Below are 19,566 nucleotides of genomic sequence, written 5' to 3' on the forward strand. Positions count from 1 at the left end.
AAAAAACTTCACAATAGCAGGGCATGCTTGCAACAGCAGATTTCTACAGGTGCATCAAACTATTGTGGTCCTATTAACACAGCTTGGCTCGGAAGCATACCATAGGTGCAAGAATGCAAGATGATATGTGGTCCAAACCACTGGCAAATGAGCAGAATGATGGTTGAAAAAAGAGAATGAATTCAAACCTGTGCCTTTCATCCCATCTCGACAAACTTGTCCTGCAACAGGAAATTTGTTGCGAGCTCTCTCTCAGCCTGCCATGTTTTATTGGCACATATTACATACATATAATTTTAGATACGTTAGGACTTAAAAAGGGCCAAAGATCTCCTGGGAAACAGCAGTAGAGATTACCATGTTGTCCCCGATGCCTCCAGGGAGATTAATCTGTAAGAAACCTCATGATCATCATCGATCACATGATTCACATCAGTGCGCTGCGGCATTGGTAATGATAAACCCAGGTTGATCTCCCCCTCCCATCATGGACTGATCACACACTGTCAATAGGTGGATGCATCAGCTTAGAGCAAGTTTAATAGTATAGCCAATTGTTGGCTACAAAATTTCTATAGTCAACTTAATAGTCAATTCATACAACAATTACCTATAAACATATATTACACAATTAATAATGTCTGGTTTCACCTATCATACACAAATATAGTTGCAGCTGGCTACAAATCTTTAACCCGCTGCTCTTCTCTCTCCTTTTTTATTTCCTCGAATTATGTTTATAGCTGGCTTATAGTCTGCTATTGTACTTGCTCTTATATCTGCATACCATATCATGCATGCGTGAATCCCAGAAAAATTGGTCTCTCGTGTCTTTGATTATTAGCATGGCCATCCTGCTGATAGTTGCATGCACAATAATGGCTAAACTGCAGCATGCAGATAATGCATTGCAAAATGACTTGCTTAATTAAAAGGCAAACTCTATGGCATCAAGGTAGGGGTAAACTGGGACCAGATGAACACATGCATCAGCAAACTAATTTAATCAGGAGAGTCATCTCATCTATTACACAGAAGCAGTGGCGGAGGACAAAAAAAAATGGAGGTGTGGCCATGGACTAAGCATATGACGAAGTTGAACGGCAATAACAAATCTCGGTGCCTATTCACAAGCAGAAGAGTACGCATGCCAGTGGAGCATTAGCTGATTACTCAGACAACAATACGAGCAACAAGTTATCTTTTCTGAAAGAAAAATATACTCCCTCCGTTTCGAAATGTTTGACGCCGTTGACTTTTTAGCACATGTTTGACCGTTCGTCTTATTCAAAAAAAATTAAGTAATTATTAATTTTTTTCTATCATTTGATTTATTGTTAAATATATTTTTATGTAGGCATATAATTTTACATATTTCATAAAAGTTTTTGAATAAAACAAACAGTCAAATATGTGCTAAAAAGTCAACGGTGTCAAACATTTTGAAACGGAGGGAGTATTTGTTTTGAAACAAGAACACACGCGTGTTTTCTCGATGTGAGAGAACAAAATCATCAACAAATTGGCCAGCAAATATAGGTTTACTTAAAAGCCGTGGGAACGCCGGAAGAGTAGGAGTGCCACATCATCGATTTTTGCGAAAAAAACCCCTGCACTTTCGGTTAATTATGCGCCAGTCCTCGCTTCTTTCCACCGTCTGATCTCACCGTAGGGTCGATCTGGCCGTCCACATGTCCCGCTGTGCCGGCCCTTCCTTACCCGTGTGATCGTCGGATTATGGACGGACGGCCTGGATTTCGCCAACCGGTACAAACCCTAGCCGCCCGTCCTCTCCTCTCCCTACGCGCGCGCCGCAACCTCCTCCGCTCGCTCTGCAACCTCGCCCGCCTCCTGTGCTCGTGTGCGCCGTCGCCCACCTCCTCAGCTCGCACCGCAACCTCGCCGCCTCTTGCGCTCGTGTGCGCCGTCGTCGCCGCAGCTCCCTCTCCTCTACTGTGCTACCGCCGCCGCTCCCTCCCAATAAGCCGCCGGATCTCCTAGTGAGGAGGCCGGGACCGCCGGATCCGGTGACCCCGGTCTCCTCGCCGGCGGATCCGTGTCAGAAGTGGAGATTTCAGAGATAACTGAAGAAAAGTTCAGAGATAACTGAAGAAAGTCTGAAGAATGGTGATACCGTTTGGCTGACGTCATTTAATGAGAATGAATGGTAGAGATGCGAAGATTCGTATTTACAGCGGGATTCGATGGTGGCGATTCGCTGTTCTCTTATCCACTGTCATGTAATTTTTGTTTAAGAGCTTATGCTCGTTTACTTTTACTTGAATGCTGAATCTAAGCTGTAATGAGGTTAAAACTGATGCTTTGGATCCGCTCGGGAGTATATAACCCAGCGAGACTAATGAGAAGGGCAACAAGAACCAAATTATTGTCTTAGTAGCTTAGAACCCTAGTTTTTTTCCGAGTCTTGCGGTGCCCAACAGATTGTGAGAGAGGGGAGAATTCCATTTTTTGGCTCTGAATTTTCTTGGGTTTGATAAGGGTATCAGAGTAAAGCCCGATTCTTGGCTCTCGAATTCACCAAGTGAAGGTTGGGAGGATCTCCGGATTTCTCACCGTAAAATCCCTGGAACTTGGGCGGATCGAACCGGAGGCGAGGAGAAGCGAGGAGAAGGTGTTTTGAGCGAGGGTTGGAGAACCACGCAGGTGTGTTCTCTGTAAAATCTCCGGAGCTCGGGATTCCTACTCAGGTTGGCGGTAGACCTAGACGGCGAGATCTTAAGGGGAGAGGGATCTGTGAATTCCTTGAGCCGATTTCGTCAGTCAATCGATGATGCCTGCGCGAACCAGATCCCCCAACAGTTTGGACAGCGCTGGGGAGTTTGATGTTCGTGCTGAAATCACACAGATTAGGCATGAGATGGCGGATCCGAGAGTGAAGCGGTTGGAAATGGGTGAAATTAAAGGACTTCTGAGCAGTATCTGTGCGAGTATGTCGAGTCAAGGACCTGGATTTGGGGGAACGGCTGGAGCTAGTACTAGTGGCATTGCAAGGGGGGCAGCAGGGTTGGCAGCTTCAGCAGCAGCAACGGTGAGCAATACTGCAACAGTGGCTGGAAGTTCTTCAGTACCACCGGGTTTCAGTCCCCGACCTAACACCACTGGACTTCAGACCGGGGCTGGTGCGACGCCACTGACTTCGGGAGCTCAGGTAAATCCTGTTAATGCTGGAAGCATGACCTCAACTGTGACAATCCCATCCTTTCTGCCCAGAAACACAGGGTGCCATGACTTCTGTAGGAAATGTGAACTTCCAAATTGAACCAAACACTGTGAACCCATCTTTTGGCCCAGTTTTCACCACTGCTACTAGAACTCATGTGTTACCAGAGAGAAGAAATTTCAATTTTCCTGAGAGAGAGTCACAAGAGGATGTGGGGATGAACCATTATGGGATTGACACTAATCAGCCTTGGAGATATCCAACTAGGCAACCAGGGGGTACTGCTGTAGGCACAAGAGCAGGGATGCCAAACCCGGGAGGAGGTATGTACTGGCAGGAACCACCTAGATATTTGCATGGTGTCATACCAAACCCTTATACTGAAATGTCATTGAGGAGTCAGAGGTTGGAATTGACATTGTTCAATGGGGAGGATGCTGTAGGGTGGTTGCAACAATGTGAAAAGTTTTTTGAGATGACTGGCACCCCTGTGGATCAGTGGGTTAATTTAGCATCTGGACACTTAGTGGGAAGAGCAGGGAAATGGTTTAGAAATTTGGCCATACCCTGGTACTGTCTAAATTGGCAGCAATTTTATCTAATGGTTTTAGATCGTTTTACTGAAGCTAATGCCCATGAAGCTGTGGAACTACTGCAGAATGCAAAACAGACTGGTAGTGTAATGCAGTACATTGACAAATTCGAAGACTGTGTTTCTTTAGTGAAAAGGGATCATCCTTACTTGACGGAGTCTTACATTTTGAGTTGTTTTATTGGGGGATTGAGGGCTGACATTAAGCATGATGTATGTGGGCAAAAGCCCCAGAACTTGTTGGCAGGATATTGGTATGCTAAGGTGTATGAGAAGGCAAGTATTGCTAAGAGACTAAGCTACCAATCTGAATTTAATAGAAACAAACCTCAATTCCAGCCTGCCCAGTCTAGTGGTACCAGATTTGTCAACCAGAAAAACACAACTCAAGGGGTGGAGAAAGAAAAGAAAACTTGCTGGTATTGCAAGGAACCATGGAATTACCAACATAAATATAAAGTTGGCAAGGTGGTACATATGATGGAGGAGGTTAAAGAAGAATAGGAACCCCAAGAAACTCAGGAGGAGAATGGAGAGACTGGATACCAGACAGCTCCTGGTAGTCCAGCTAAGAAGGAAGAAGAGGAGGGACAGTTGATGCAAATATCTACACAAGCAGCACAGGGGATGTGTGGAAGTAATACTTTCTCTCTCATTGCTCATGTTAAAGGAAGGAGGGCTGTAACATTGGTTGACAGTGGGAGTACAAATTCTTTCATGAACTATGATTTTGCTATAAAAAGTGGGTGTGAAATTTTGGAAGCTGGCAATAGAAGAATACTGGTAGCTGGTGGGGGTATGATCTCCTCTTCCACAAAAACTGAGCAGTTGTCATATACTGTACAAGGTCATCCATTTGAAAGAGTGTTCCAATTAATTCCCTTGAAAGGATTTGATGTGATTTTAGGGGCAGATTGGATTTATGACCATAGTCCAATCAGTCTGGACCTAAAACAGAGAGTTCTTTAGGTAACATGTAAGGGCCAGCAAGTTAAATTTGTATATCATACTCTTCCATAGGAGAAGATAATGATTAAGGCTGGAAAATTTGGGAAGATGCTTGATAAGGGGATAATGGGTTTCTTCATAGAAGTGTTGTCTAAAACAGAAGAGAAGAAGGAAGAAACCATTATACCAGAATAGATAGCAGTTTTGCTTCAAGAGTTTGCTGACGTATTTGCTGAACCTAAGGGTTTACCTCCAAAGAGGGATTGTGACCATGCAATACCACTGAAGGTGGGAGCAGAACCTCCAAGCTTGAGACCCAACAGAGTCCCACATCAACAGAAAAATGCTATGGAAGAAATTATTAAGGAATTGCTGGATTCTAAAGAAATTAGACCTAGTCTCAGTCCATATTCATCTCCAGCTATCATGGTGAGGAAGAAGGATGGGAATTGGAGGATGTGTGTGGATTATCGGCAATTGAATGCCAAAACCGTCAAGAACAAGTTCCCTATGCCTATCATAGAAGATTGTTAGATGAATTGAATGGTGCCAAGGTGTTCACAAAGCTGGATCTACGGTCGGGTTACCATCAAATCAGAATGGTGGAAGGTGATATCCCTAAGACAGCATTCAAAACTCATATGGGGCATTTTGAATATTTGGTGATGCCATTCAGGTTGACAAACGCACCAGCTACATTTCAAGCTCTCATGAATCAAATTTTTGGCAAACTTTTGAGGAAGTGTGTTTTGGTCTTCTTTGACGACATACTAATTTATAGCAGAGATCTGAGGGAACATGAACAGCACTTGCGCATAGTGCTAAACATACTGAGGTCACATAAATTGTTTGCCAAGCGAAGCAAATGCACTTTTGCTGTAGGAAGTATAGAATATCTGGGGCATATAGTGTCCGGAGAAGGTGTTGCAACTAAGCCTAGTAAAATTCAGGATGTGGTGGATTGGCCAGTACCCAAAAATGTCTCAAAATTAAGAGGATTCTTGGGATTAACTGGATACTATAGGAGATTTGTGAAGGGGTATGGAACCATATGCAGACCACTTCATGATCTGTTGAAGAAAAACAGCTACCAATGGGGTGTAGAACAGCAAAAAGCTTTTGACAATCTTAAAGAAGTTATGACTTCCTGTCCAGTTTTGGCTTTACCCAATTTCAATCAACCTTTTGTCCTAGAGACAGATGCATGTGGTATTGGAATTGGGGCTGTACTGATGCAAGAAGGGAGACCCATTGCTTATTTCAGCAAATCTCTGGGGAAGAAGGCAGCTAGCTCTTCAACATATGAAAAGGAGGCTATTGCTATCTTATAAGCTTTGAAGAAATAGAGGCACTATTTGCTTGGAAATCAGGTGGTCATCAGAACTGATCAGCAAAGTTTGAAGTTCATGGCAACCCAGAGATTAACAGAAGGAATTCAGCACAAACTATTGCTGAAATTAATGGAGTTCGATTACAGTATTGAGTACAAGAAGGGAAAAGAAAACAAGGCAGCTGATGCATTGTCTAGGAGGGATACTGATGGAGACAAGTGCTTGGCAATCACTCTGGTATATCCAGCTTGGGTGGAGGATGTGAAGAACAACTACATGGGCGATGAGAAATATGCAAAGTTAGTAACTGGAGAGGAACTGAATGAAGGAGCAGAGGGGTTCACTTTACAATCTGGGTTACTGAGGTATAAAAACAGAATTTATGTGGGACAATCAACTGATATCAGACAAAGGCTGCTTCAATCCTTTCACAATTCCACCTTTGGAGGGCATTCCGGAATGAAGGTGACATACCATAAACTTAAGAAGATTTTTTATTGGCCTAAAATGAAGAAGGATGTGGATAGACAGGTGACTGAATGCCCAACCTGTCAAATAGCTAAACCTGAACATATTCATGTACCTGGATTGTTGGACCCTTTACAAATTCCTGAGATGGCATGGACACACATTTCAATGGATTTTATAGAAGGGTTGCCAAAATCTCATGGAAAAGATGTTATTCTAGTAGTAGTGGACAGGTTAACAAAGTATGCTCATTTTGTTGCCATGTCTCATCCTTTTGACACTCAAGATGTGATACAAGTTTTCATGGAAAATGTATACAGACTTCATGGCATGCCAGTGGCTATTGTGTCAGACTGAGACAGGATTTTTACCAGCGAACTATTCCAAAATGTTTTTAAAGCAATGGGTACTGCATTGCGGGTTAGTACTTCCTATCATCCTCAGTCTGACGGCCAAACCGAGAGGGTAAATCAATGTGTAGAAGCTTATCTTCGCTGTATGGTGTTTCAGGAGCCTAAAGAATGGTACAAATGGTTGCCTACTGCAGAATGGTGGTATAATACTTCTTATCACACATCATTGCAAGTCACTTCATATGAGGCCATGTATGGAGTAACTCCACCACATATTGGGGAAAGGGCGATACCTGGAAATGTTTCAGAAGAGGCAAGAGCAACTGTACAGCAGAGGGAGGATATGTTGGCAAGATTAAAAGAAAACTTGGCCAAAGCTCAAACCAGAATCAAAAAGCTTGTTGACAGACTCAGGAGTGAAAGACAATTCGAGTTAGGGGATATGGTCTACCTAAAGATGCAACCATATCGACAGAATGCTTTTGGGCTGAGAGGATCATTGAAACTCAGAGCAAAGTTTTATGGTCCCTTCAGAGTGTTGGAAAAGATTGGGAAGGTTGCTTATAAGTTGCAGTTGCCAGAAGAAGCTAACATACACCCTGTGTTTCACGTTAGTCAGCTGAAGAAACATGTGGGAAGGCAGGCAATCCCGCTACCAAATCTTCCACTGGTGGGTGCTGATGGTACTGTCAAGACTGAACCACTTGCAGTATTAGCAAGGAGAGTAATTCCAAGACAAAATGAACCAGTGGTTCAATGGTTAATTCACTGGGAGAATTTAACACCTGAAGATGCAACTTGGGAAAATGCAACATTCATCCAGGCCACTTTTCCACACTTTAGACCTTGAGGACAAGGTCTGGCTCAAGGGGAAAGGATTGTCAGAAGTGGAGATTTCAGAGATAACTGAAGAAAAGTTCAGAGATAACTGAAGAAAGTCTGAAGAATGGTGATACCGTTTGGCTAACGCCATTTAATGAGAATGAACGGTGGAGATGCGAAGATTCTTATTTACAGCGGGATTCGACGATGGCGATTCGCTGTTCTCTTATTCACTGTCATGTAATTTTTGTTTAAGAGCTTATGCTCGTTTACTTTTACCTGAATGCTGAATATAAGCTGTAATGAGGTTAAAACTGATGCTTTGGATCCGCTCGGGAGTATATAACCCAGCGAGACTAATGAGAAGGGCAACAAGAACCAAATTATTGTCTTAGTAGCTTAGAACCCTAGTTTTTTTCCGAGTCTTGCGGCGCTCAACAGATTGTGAGAGAGAGGGGAGAATTCCATTTTTTGGCTCTGAATTTTCTTGGGTTTGACAATCCGGCGCCCAGACGCCCACCTCCTCCGCTCGCAAGCGCCGTCGCCGCCGCAGCTCCCTTCTCCTCTACCGTGCTGCCACCGCCGCTCCCTCTCTGCGGTGTCAAATATGGCTCGGGGACCGTCTGATTCATCGATCTTGGCCTCCCCTCCAGTTGAATCGGTCGCCCGGATGGAGTCAACAGGGCGCCGCCGCTGCCCTCTTCTCCTGTCCCTCTCTGCCTAGACGGAGTCAGTAGGCCGCCGCCACTGCCATCTTCTCCTCTCCCTCTCCATGAGAGCCTCGCTCAGTGCCATGAGAAGGGAAGGGAGAGTGTCGGCTTGGCCAGGACCACGATGAAGACAGCTGCGGCTCCGCGACAATAGCTGCCTAGTCGTTCCTGTTCTCTTTTTTCCTTTTCGTTCTAGCTCAGTGCCATAGGGCCATGAGAAGGAAGTGGTTGGACCTTAGTTGTTGATGATTACAACCGTGATTTGCTTCTAATGTGTAAGCCTTGATTTAGTTACAGTGCCAGTCTTGATTTGCTTTTAATGTGTATGGCATTCTTCAGTTATAGTGTGTAGGTTGTGTGGAGAAATTTCCCTCTGCATGTACTTCAACACTGTCATGTGTGATCAAACTGTTTAGCTTGAAACAACACACGCTGCTACTCAAATTTCTCTATGCTGTGATTAATTGTTTCAGTTAGGAATTGCATATACAGCTTTGGAGGGCAAAACGATATTGTTGATAGGTTTATTTGTTCCCATTTGTGATGCAGGGCATATTTATGCGATTTGGGGCTTTCGTTCATTATATCAAGCTTAGGATACCTTTGACATGTATGTAATGATTCTCTTTGGTTGCCAAGGTAAAGTTCTTCTTGGGCTGATTCAGTTCATATTATGTACACAAGAAACATAATAGTGCAGATCCAACTCAAAGCCTTTCAGACCATACTATAAATGCCCTAAATGCCCTACTGTTCTTTATTTATCAGTGCTTATAAGCTTCTCCAGATGCAGGTATCCCTCCCAGTGCATATGAAGTGGAACATATCTATGTAAGTTTTGTTTTGCCTCGATACGAATCAATTACTTTTTTTGAACATCATACGAAGTCATTGTAACCTATTTAGAACTGGAATTTTAACAAAGATTGTCCTATGCTGTAGCCATGGGACTTTTTTTTATTATACACCAGCTTGCACGAGGTGCATTAGTCTTTGTCGCCTAATTTGGTTCCTCTTCTTAGCTAGAGGTATACTAAGAAATACTAGCTAGGTTCTCTCTGTACGAGCACTAATGCATTTTTGGGAAGTATGGTATCTCATCTGAGGTGTGTGAATTTAGGCAATAAAGAAAAACATATACTCATGTTGTAGTTTTTGTTTAGAATTGAAATAGTTATTGATAAGAGAAATATGCTTAACATGCTACATGCATAGTCATATTGCTAAAATGTGACATTTCATATTGAAGACTATATACTATTTAAGCAGCTACCTGTGTTCCAAAACTATCAAATATTTTATTTCAAATGGTCAGGTAGGCTTACAGTTATTGACAACCAGTTGGGGATACTAGGATATTGGATGAGGTAGTTCTTATAGTGTAGGAACTACAATCCATTGACAGTGTTTGGAACTTACTGACAATGATAGTGGACATACTGGTATTTGAATAATGTCCCATGTGTTTTATTGCTAATTTTTGTTTAAACAAATTGTTCATGATAGTTGGGAAGTACAGCTGGCCCAATGTGTTATGGGGAACAAAAGCAATTGTTAATTGTTGCTTTCTCATGAAAAGGATGTAATTAATTATCTGGAACCAATGTGGAATAGTTATTCTCCTTCAAGTTTTGTCTTAATATCCAACAGATGGATATAAAATTGAAACCACTTTCTATGCATGAAACACTTATTTTTCTTCTTTTTTAGGCCAGTTGATCTATGATGGGATTCTTTGACCAACGATGGAATGTTCGTTAGTGCCTTTTTTTCCAAGCTTATAAACCTGAAATGTGTCTGCATATTCTGGAAAAAGGATATTCAGATAATATCATTACTTTAAAATAATCTACATATTCTGAATTTAAATAGCAAGTGGACAATACAAACTTATAAATTATATGTTCCCTTTTATTCCTTGGCATGGAATGTAAATCAGCAACCACATGTTCCATCTGGTATGTTTTCCATCTATGATAATTTTTCTGCTGATTTGCTGCCCCCCCTCCCCCCCCCCCCCCACCTTTTACCCCTATATTTGGATCATGCAGATAACTTTAAATAGCCATACCTCCATACCTCAGAGCAACTATATCATATCATGTTTCAAGTCTTTTGGCCACGATTAAGGTAAGTATATCATATCATGCTAAAAGTCTCTTGGCCATCACATCTAGGTAGTCTCCGTAAATTCGATTAATCATAGCAACTACAATTGTCAGATATACTAAATAAGTCTCTAAATGATGGATATAAAAAAAATATGCTTCAATAGGTGCACATGGGGTCTTTCTTTCTTTCTTTTTTCCTTACAGCGATATTTCTGGAATTTGCTACTGACCCATCATCTTTCAAATTGAATCTCTGTTTTTACATATACTTCTATGAAGTTTGCATCATAGGTTGACTTGACATTATGATTTCATTAGTTATTTTTGCGCTTAATCAATCGAAATTGCAACATTTTGTTTCCACTTCATGCATGTAAAACCGAACTCTTGGACATAATGTTGGCCTATTGGACATAGCTCAGTAGTCACTGGCACTTTCCAAGTAAGCAGCAGCCATCTAAATTGCTGCACATACATTTGGTTATATACTGTTGTTTTTATTGCGCCGAAACACTAAAATATCCTTCACAATGCAGGTGCTATGTGAAAAGATCTCATTGTTTCGTGATGAAGATTTCTATATGAAAAATTTTCAGGTATGCGCCTTGCCTTCTAATGATTACCGACTCAACATTGATCTTTTTCTGTAATCTACATCACACTGGAAAGGCTTTTACACTATTGTGCATTGGTTGTACAAATTGTTCTCTGAACGAACCGATCAGAACAATTCACATTTGATCTTGAAAATATTAATAAAGTGTAAATGCAAGTATGCTCTTGGCGCAAACTTGACAACTGTAACCATTTTGGGCTGCTTTGAGTATGATGTTACCTTCAAATCCACACGCAGCGTAGCGCGTGATTATTGCTAGTAATTAACAAAGATGCAGAGATCTCTCCACTGAGATGCTTCGATCAGCGCCGGGTTGCCATCAATGACAAGAAACCCATCCGGTATATGGATATGTTAGCACCGAGAATATACATGTTTAACTAGCTAGTTCAGGCACGTGTAGATCCATGCAGGGAAACTGCACAGAATTCAGACAAGCCGCGCATAGTGAAATTCAACATGAGGTAGGAAGAGGATCAGACGTTTTCAGGGGCAGCCATTATATCTCGGGTTGTAGCAGCGCCATTGCGTTTTCTTGCTGTTTCCGTGGATGCCATGGCAGGAGCCGGTCAAGAGCTGACCATCTACGTCCTGCCACCTGCGTCTGCACTGGCGCGCCACGGTGCTGTACGCCCGCGCCGCATGCTCGCCGTCACCCCTAGCTCTCTTGGTCGGCAGTGACTCTACTGCCTACGGGCCTGCGGCGGTGCAGCCGTGTGGTGCGCCATCGGGGGTGGGGGTACTCGCGTCGGGAGCGAGGTATGGCGCGCGCCAACCCTTGCCCAACCGAGTCCTCCGCCCCTGCACAGAAGGGCAGCTGCAAGAGATGAAAAAAGAAATGTAACAATGGTGTGCATGTGTTGGTATGGAAGAATTGGATGAATATCTGCCAAAAAAAAGGGTGACCAAGTCAAAAAAGACATTCCAAAACACAAACACTGACTTCAGATAATAATAAAAAAGGGTGAAGAATAAAATAACCAATTCCCCCCCCCCCCCCCTAAAAAATAGCAAAATATCAAATATACGAGGTGTCCTTGTACAGGAAATTTATACTACGGAGTACATCTCCATACTGACATTTTTCAGGAAATAAATGATTTATTCTCATTTCACTGGTCCACAATGACATTTACAAAATGATATATCCTGATATCTATATACATCCATAAACCAAAATGGCATTACAAAATGATGTATATATTATATTTCCATTTTGACATTTGAAAAATGGTACTACATCCATTCACCTAGTGATGTTGTCCAAAATGACTACAAAATGATATATATCCTAGAATGTTTATTTATTTCAACAAAATACTACTACAATACTCCATCTGACTGATCTGCAAGCATACTATAAAATTAGTGGCCTTATTGCTTGTTTGTATACAATCTACACCTTAGACCTTCTCTGGTGCTTAACCTGTGGAAGCGGAAGTTTGTGCCCCTGCCAAGAAAGAACACATATCTGAATATAGGACTACGTAGAGCAGCAGTCTTCGAATTAGAACTGGCAACAATTAATTTGTCCAAGTAGTAGGAATGAAGAAACAAGAATTGCGAACAGAGGAGACGGCTAATCTAGATGATCAATAAAGAAGTGTTAAATTTTGTTTGCACTTAAAAACTAAGAGAACAATACAAGATAAATTAACCAAGATCATTCTGTCGTTCAGATGAGAAAAGGCTACATACATGTCCACTAAGCATGTGATTATTTTTTCAGGATTGTGAAGTCTTCGAATTAAGGATTGTGAAGTCTTCGAATTATGATGGCTATGCACAAGTGGACACAAAAATCACAAATCGGGACATGAACATAGACTCTTTAGCTAGAACATGGGAAAAAAAGGGTGCTAACAGACTTAGAAGTCAGAAATGCAAAGTCTGTTTCAACTCATCTGGTGACAACAAAGCGATGCCACCTCTCTGTTCTTGAAAAGGCCAGAAGCCCAGAACTCAGAAGAAAAATAAGGATTAGAACCAAACAAAACACACTGTGGATGCTCAAGCCTGGAAAAAAAAAATTCAAAATGTTAGTGCATATGCAAGAACCAGGATTGGAACCGACAACAGTTACTTTGTTAATGAAGTGGGAACGAATAAACAAGTAGAGTGAACGGAGTGGACGTACGGCAGATGCAGATGCGAGGTACAGGATCGGCTGGGGATTGGACGGATGCAGGGAACAGAACACCTGCTTCCAATGGCGTTGCTCTGGCCAGGCCTCGTCCGACGAGGCACTACGCCGCCGGGCGGGGTTGCTTGCACGACCCGATCCCCTCACCAACCAAAGATAGTAAGTCGGCGGAGCCAGAAATTTAAGCCTGTAGAATCAATTACTATAAGTGAGGCATTTCTCTAAATTATTTTGAATTTATACATGAAAATCGAGATTTATAGGATGGTTTTCAAAAAGCTGTGCTGACCCCACAGAAAAGGCCTGAATCCGCCGCCAAGTCAAGGCACCCCGAGTAGCCAGCAAGCAGAGAAGTGCAGAGCAATCAGAAGAAGCGGTAGGGCCAACGTACGCCGGCAAAGAGGGCAGCCAAGCTAGCACAGGAAAGTAGGAAACAACGCACACGAGCTGGACTTCGAGCTAGTCGCGGCCCGCCCCCGGCCCTTCCCCTCCGGCAACCAAGCCCCAGATGGGCGGCGCTCCGCCTTACCTTTTTCGCCGGGAGGGGGATAGCGGCGCCGCTCGCCGACGCGTCACCCGGCCTCGCGCGTGTGCATGTAGTGGTGCCACTGCCACGGCGTCGATCGGTGTCGAACCCTCCGTCATGGCAGCTTGCTATGTGTAGGGAGGCGGCGAGGCGCCGAGAGGCGTAGGCGACGGCGCGGGGCGCGTGCGTGGGGGCGGCGCCCATGCGAGCGTGCGAGGCGGCAGGGAGGGGGCCGGAGGGGCGGCCGGTGGGCTTGGTGAGGGGGATGGACGTTTTGCAAAAACAACCACGTATATTACATGTTTACGGCGCCACCCTTACGATCGGAATTTTGTCTTTTTTTCATTGTACTTCCCCATCTACTCTATTTCATCCTTGCAGGATAAGTAATTCTACTTGTCATCTATTTAAACATGTTACTAGTTATTCCTCGTAAACAAACGATTTATTAATATTTACATTTCTCGATGCCCATGTAGTAAATCTTGTGTGGAAGAATAGAGAGTCACGCATTAAATCCGAGAAAGTTATTAATAGGATAGGTTGTTGGATAGAAATATGTCTATCAAAAATAATTTTTTCAGATTTGTTAATATGCTTATCAAAAGTAGATGGAGAGAGTATTTATTAAACAGAATTGCTAACCTCATGCGGATAGAAATTGTATCCCCAAATCTTGCAGATTTTGGGCCACCGGATGAGTTTCGAGATTCGTACTCCAGGCCTTCTCCTCCAACTCCGGCAACCTCCTCGTCTTCTCCCGCGCCGGTGATACCCTAGACTTCGATAAAGGACCCTACAGGTTAGGGTCCCGGGGTGGGGTAGGGGTGGGAGGGGGAGGGGGAGAGGGAAGGGGAGGAGTTCGCCGGCTTAGAGGGATGGCCGGGGGAGGCGGCAGCCCGGCGGTGGGCGGCGGATCGGGCGGGTGGCAAGGCGCCGACGGCAGTGCCGGGGCCGCGGGGCTAGAGAAAGGCGGTGGGCCGGCGTCGGTGGCAGGGGCATCTCGCAGCCGACGGCTCGAGGAGGAAGGAGGGGGTAGGGGGAGGGGGAGGAGGCTGGCTAGGGTGGTCTCGCCGGTGCCGTTGACATCCTCCGGCCAACCGGCAAGGCGGGCGGCGGTGCGGTGGGACGGTGGCGGCGGGGGATCGGGCGGAGGAATAGCGATGGGAGGAGGGGTGCGGACGCGCGACGGGAGGGGAACGGGAGGAGGAGAGCTAGGGTTAATGCCTTTGCATGAATCTTAAAAGCACATTCAATGGTCCAAAATTTGAAAGACGGTGTCAGGGTTACGGGTAAGGTATACCCTCTATCCTTCGATATACGTCACATATCGATATGGTATGTTCACGCGTATACGGACGCTTTCGGCATACGTTAAGGAAATTTATCACAGAGTTCACAGATGGAAGGAGTCCTACTCGGTCAGAAATGGGTCGTCATTGTGTCGTGTTCGGTCCGGTCCCTCCGAGTCCTACTGGGAGACAGGTGACCTGCGATATAAAAGGGACCTCACGGGAGGACATAAGGCATCGAATCTCAGAGCCAACATATCCACCACAGCCTACGAAGCCGGAGCTTATCGGAGCCAAGTCGCCGGGAGATCTAGTCGGATCAACTCGACTACGATCTTGTCGTTATCGTCAAGGTCCACTAATCCCTTTGTAATCTGTGGTTTCCATTATATAATCCCATATCAACTGGATTAGGGCTATTACCTACCAAGGGGCCTGAACCAGTATAATCTCTGTTTCCTGTTTGCTTGATGTCGTACTACGTAGATCCTCGTACCAGCGTGCCCCAATACCCTCTATATTCGGTCTACGGGTATCCCCCGTCGACAGACGGGATGTGAGATTTTCTATCAACAGATATATAGACAGTCCCTTTATTAAAGGAACGAGGGTTTGTTCGGAAAACACACCACGACACAATTGTCAGTACAAGGATTGTTTCACTATATTTTACAGAGGATCTTACCAAATTATAGCAATGCCAAAAATTTAGCAAGTTGATAATATTGTTAAAATTTTGGCATGATTTCTTATGTATTTATCAAAATTTGGCAACAAACTAAACGTAGGCACATTCTTAGTAACTTTGCCAAAAAAAAAATGGTATGGTTGAAAATGACCTACATGCATGGTGTAGCCGAAAATTGCCCGTGGGGCAAAGCGAACACTATGGCCCGGTTTAGATGGCAAAAATTTTTGTTTTTGATGTCACATCGGATATACAGACACATATTTGAAGTATTAAACGTTGTCTAATAACAAAACAAATTACAGATTCCGCCTGAAAACTGCGAGACGAATTTATTAAGCCTAATTAATCCATCATTAGAAAATATTTACTGTAGCACCATATTGTCAAATCATGGCGCAATTAGGCTTAAAATATTTGTCTCGCAATTTACACGTAAATTGTGTAATTGGTTTTTTTTCCATATTTAATACTATATGCATGTATCCAAATATTCGATGTGATGGGTAAAAAAAGTTTTTGTTTTGGGAAAACATTGTCAAAACAGGGCACGTTATTTTGCATCCACCCACCTGGTATGCCACGCAAATGTACATTAGAGATGAAAACGGATAAAATACGATCGGAAACTAGCTCTATCATATTTGTTTTTATATTTTTTTTTCTCGGAATCGAATTCGGAATCGGAAACCCGGATACGAAAACGGAATCGAATATTATCGAATATAGATATGGAGCGAACTCGAATCGAAACGAATACGGTATAAAATAATTATCGAAATATCAAGACCCCTCAAAGTAAGCTTCTTAAATCGAGGAAGAGATGTAGCCATTAGTTTTAAAAACAAAACATCAACATTTTCAAATTTTATCTCTATTTGTAAGGGCAAGGGGGAGATAGAAAATGTTGTGTTTACTTTCATATTCGTTTTTATTTCTAACAAAAAAAAATCTGAATTCATTTCCGTAGTTGAAATTTTTTAGATATATTCGACTGAAACTATCCGAATCTGAAAAAAGGTCCGGTCGGACAGAAACTATCCTAATCACTTTCAACCCTACTGTACAAGGAGGCAAAGGCATCCAAATATTACTCTTCATCCTAAAATTAAGTGCATCCATGGGTATCCGTGTTCAACGTTGACCATCCATCTTATTAGAAAAATTTATAAAAAAATTAGTCACACATAAAGTACTATTTATATTTTATTATTTAATAACAATAAAAATATTAATCATAAAAGAATTTTAAATAAAACGAACGGTCAAACGTTAGACATAAACAATATAAGACTAAACTTATTTTGGGACGGAGGTAGTCATATCAGTCTTGCGAGATTACAAATTAAATTAAAAAAAGGAAAACGGTGGGGAAGGAGTGTTATGATCTGATCATTAGCCATTACGGTGCAAAAGACGCAATGATGATACTCGTCTCACACTTTGGGTCTCAACTCAACTCTGGAGCACGCTGAGTGATTCCTCGATACCAAAGACCCAAACGCAACAGGAAATAAAAGCCCGGCAAAAAGGGGGCAAAAACGGAGTCGACGAGTGTCCAGCAATTCCAACCGTGAGACACACCAAGATAGTGATGCACGGGAACGAGAATGGGTTTTAGCGTGGTGAATCGTGTCCGGAGAGACGATGCATCCTCCAGTTTGGGCCCTGTGAAGTGGGCCCAAAGCTACTCGTAGATCGATTTGCGCTGAGAGCTTGGGAGCCATGGCAGCCCAGCCCAGCCCGATGTAGCAGCAGCCCATCAAACGAATTCTGTTTTTTTCTTCCCTTGACAATTCTCCAACTAGGCGTTGTTGACTTTTTAACCACCATTCGTCTTATTAAAAAAATATATAATTATTATTTATTTTATTGTGACTTGATTTATCATCCAATATTCTTTAAGTATGATATAAATATTTTTATATTTGCACAAAAATTTTGAATAAAATAAATGGTCAAACGTTGATTAAAAAAAGGCAACGGCGCCATACATTAGAATACGAAGGAAGTATTATAAAACTCCAATTATGCGTGTGTTAACTTGACAATACATCACCTGAACTCCTGAAGAATTGACCATGAATTCTATCAACCGTTTAACTTTTGCAACACCAAAAGGCAGGTAATTAAACGATCTATTGGGAGTATTACCAATATTATTATCAATAGAAACAAAATAAGCTACTGTATTGATTTATAAATTCTACTAATAATAAAATAACTAATCTCCTTGATTCTATTACCAATAGTTCGTGTAGTAAAAATTGATATGATCCATTGGATGATTACCAATTAAGACCATCATAAAATTTATCTCGCCGAAATAGTGGCCGTGTTTAGTTCACCCCCTAACTACCCAAAACTTCCAAATTTTCATCACATCACATCACATCCAAAACTTTCCTACACACATAAACTTTTAACTTTTTTTAAAACTTTCAACTTTTTTCAGGAACTAAACACAACCTAAGAGTAATATACGGTAAGGATTTTTATCACTATATCTGCAACAGGTCTGACTTGACTTGAAGATCCAAATGATGCAATTGTTGTCATGTTGTACTCCAACAACTTTTGAACCGTGGAATTTTACTAACTCGTTATCATTTCCAAACTTCTGACTCTGTAGTACGGAGTATATATTAGGCCAATGGAAAAGACCGCACTTTTCTAAACCAAAAGTCATATTAGGCCACTGAAATCAAATGTAGTACTCCTCTGAAATCGCCTGCACAGCTGCACTAGAATCTCTAAGCTCTCCAACAGCGTTTATTTTCAGTTTTGACCTGGAAACGACTCTGTGCCAGCATGTGTAACACGCTGCGGCAAAAATATTGAAATGTGTTTCATTTCAGTAACTCAAAATGAATAGTAATCCGAAATTTCTTTGTTCTTTAAGGGCCCTTTCGGAAGCAAGAATTTTAACACGAATTCAATTCACACATTTTCTTTTCAAAAAAAAAGCTTTGTTCCAAAGAATATATAAATTAATTGACGTTACTAAATAACCATAGGCAATTTTATACGGCATAAACTATCCAGTTTTTGGCAAGACAATATATTAGCTGTTTCACTCTCAAGGTGAAGGTCAGCTCCTTCATGGTAATATAAATAGGAGCTAGTTAGGTGACACCGTAAATCATGGACCACCCTAGAACTTGACACAATATAATTACTGATTAACATCATAAATATTTGTATATGAATTATCTTTTTTATTTGGCTCCTTATATCTGGATAAACCACATTTTGCTCTAAATTCTAGTGACGCCAGTGGTGATACATCATCTTATACATTGGATCAAAAGAAGATAAATAGCCAATATGCTCAATTTGGCGACAATTATATGTGGATAATTGTTTGTCTTCCTTTCCGTTTGACCTCGTAGAGCTTTGAGCTTAGCTTTTCATGTGCAAAAACTTCATTAAAAGAAACAGTTTGGTAGTGTGACGACTGACAAAACAGCAGATAGATCAGTTTGAGATCGACTGGCCTCATCACACCGATCTTACCTACCAGCTAAACTGCATGCATTCTTTTCACGCCATAGCCAAGAACCCAAGACAGCTACAGCACGCAGCAATGTCAAACGGTTGATTTGTGCCAAAATGTGGTTGAAATTTTGGAAGAAATCGAGAACTCGATATGTTTCCAAAGTGGATGGAATCTCGCCAAAATTTTGGCAGTGAACCGAATAGTAGTCAAGTCCAGTCAACATTATCGTGTAATTAGCAACCAAAATCCGGCAAACTTAGGCTTGGAACCACAGCAATCTATCAAC

At 42.3% G+C, this 19,566-nt stretch overlaps 2 long non-coding RNA genes across 9 annotated transcripts; one reads left to right on the forward strand and one right to left on the reverse strand.

The window, feature by feature from the left end:
* The first annotated feature begins 8,065 nt into the window (after positions 1-8,065).
* LOC112938256 (uncharacterized) lies at positions 8,066-13,679 on the forward strand. Of its 8 annotated transcripts, none has more exons than XR_010740339.1 (4): positions 8,066-9,236; positions 10,939-11,112; positions 12,862-13,434; positions 13,539-13,679. It is a non-coding gene; the product is annotated as an uncharacterized lncRNA (long non-coding RNA). The 8 variants fall into 8 exon arrangements; XR_010740340.1 differs by lacking the exon at positions 13,539-13,679 and having other exon boundaries at positions 10,934-10,958; positions 11,053-11,112; positions 12,862-13,179; XR_010740338.1 differs by lacking the exon at positions 13,539-13,679 and having other exon boundaries at positions 10,939-10,958; positions 11,053-11,112; positions 12,862-13,179.
* LOC136355842 (uncharacterized) lies at positions 12,273-13,711 on the reverse strand. The gene is made up of 3 exons (XR_010740344.1): positions 13,565-13,711; positions 13,270-13,462; positions 12,273-13,148 (listed from the first exon to the last, which is right to left on the reverse strand). It is a non-coding gene; the product is annotated as an uncharacterized lncRNA (long non-coding RNA).
* Positions 13,712-19,566: the final 5,855 nt, after the last annotated feature.

This window comes from Oryza sativa, chromosome 3 (genome assembly GCF_034140825.1).
Source record: "Oryza sativa Japonica Group chromosome 3, ASM3414082v1".
Lineage (NCBI taxonomy): Eukaryota > Viridiplantae > Streptophyta > Magnoliopsida > Poales > Poaceae > Oryza > Oryza sativa.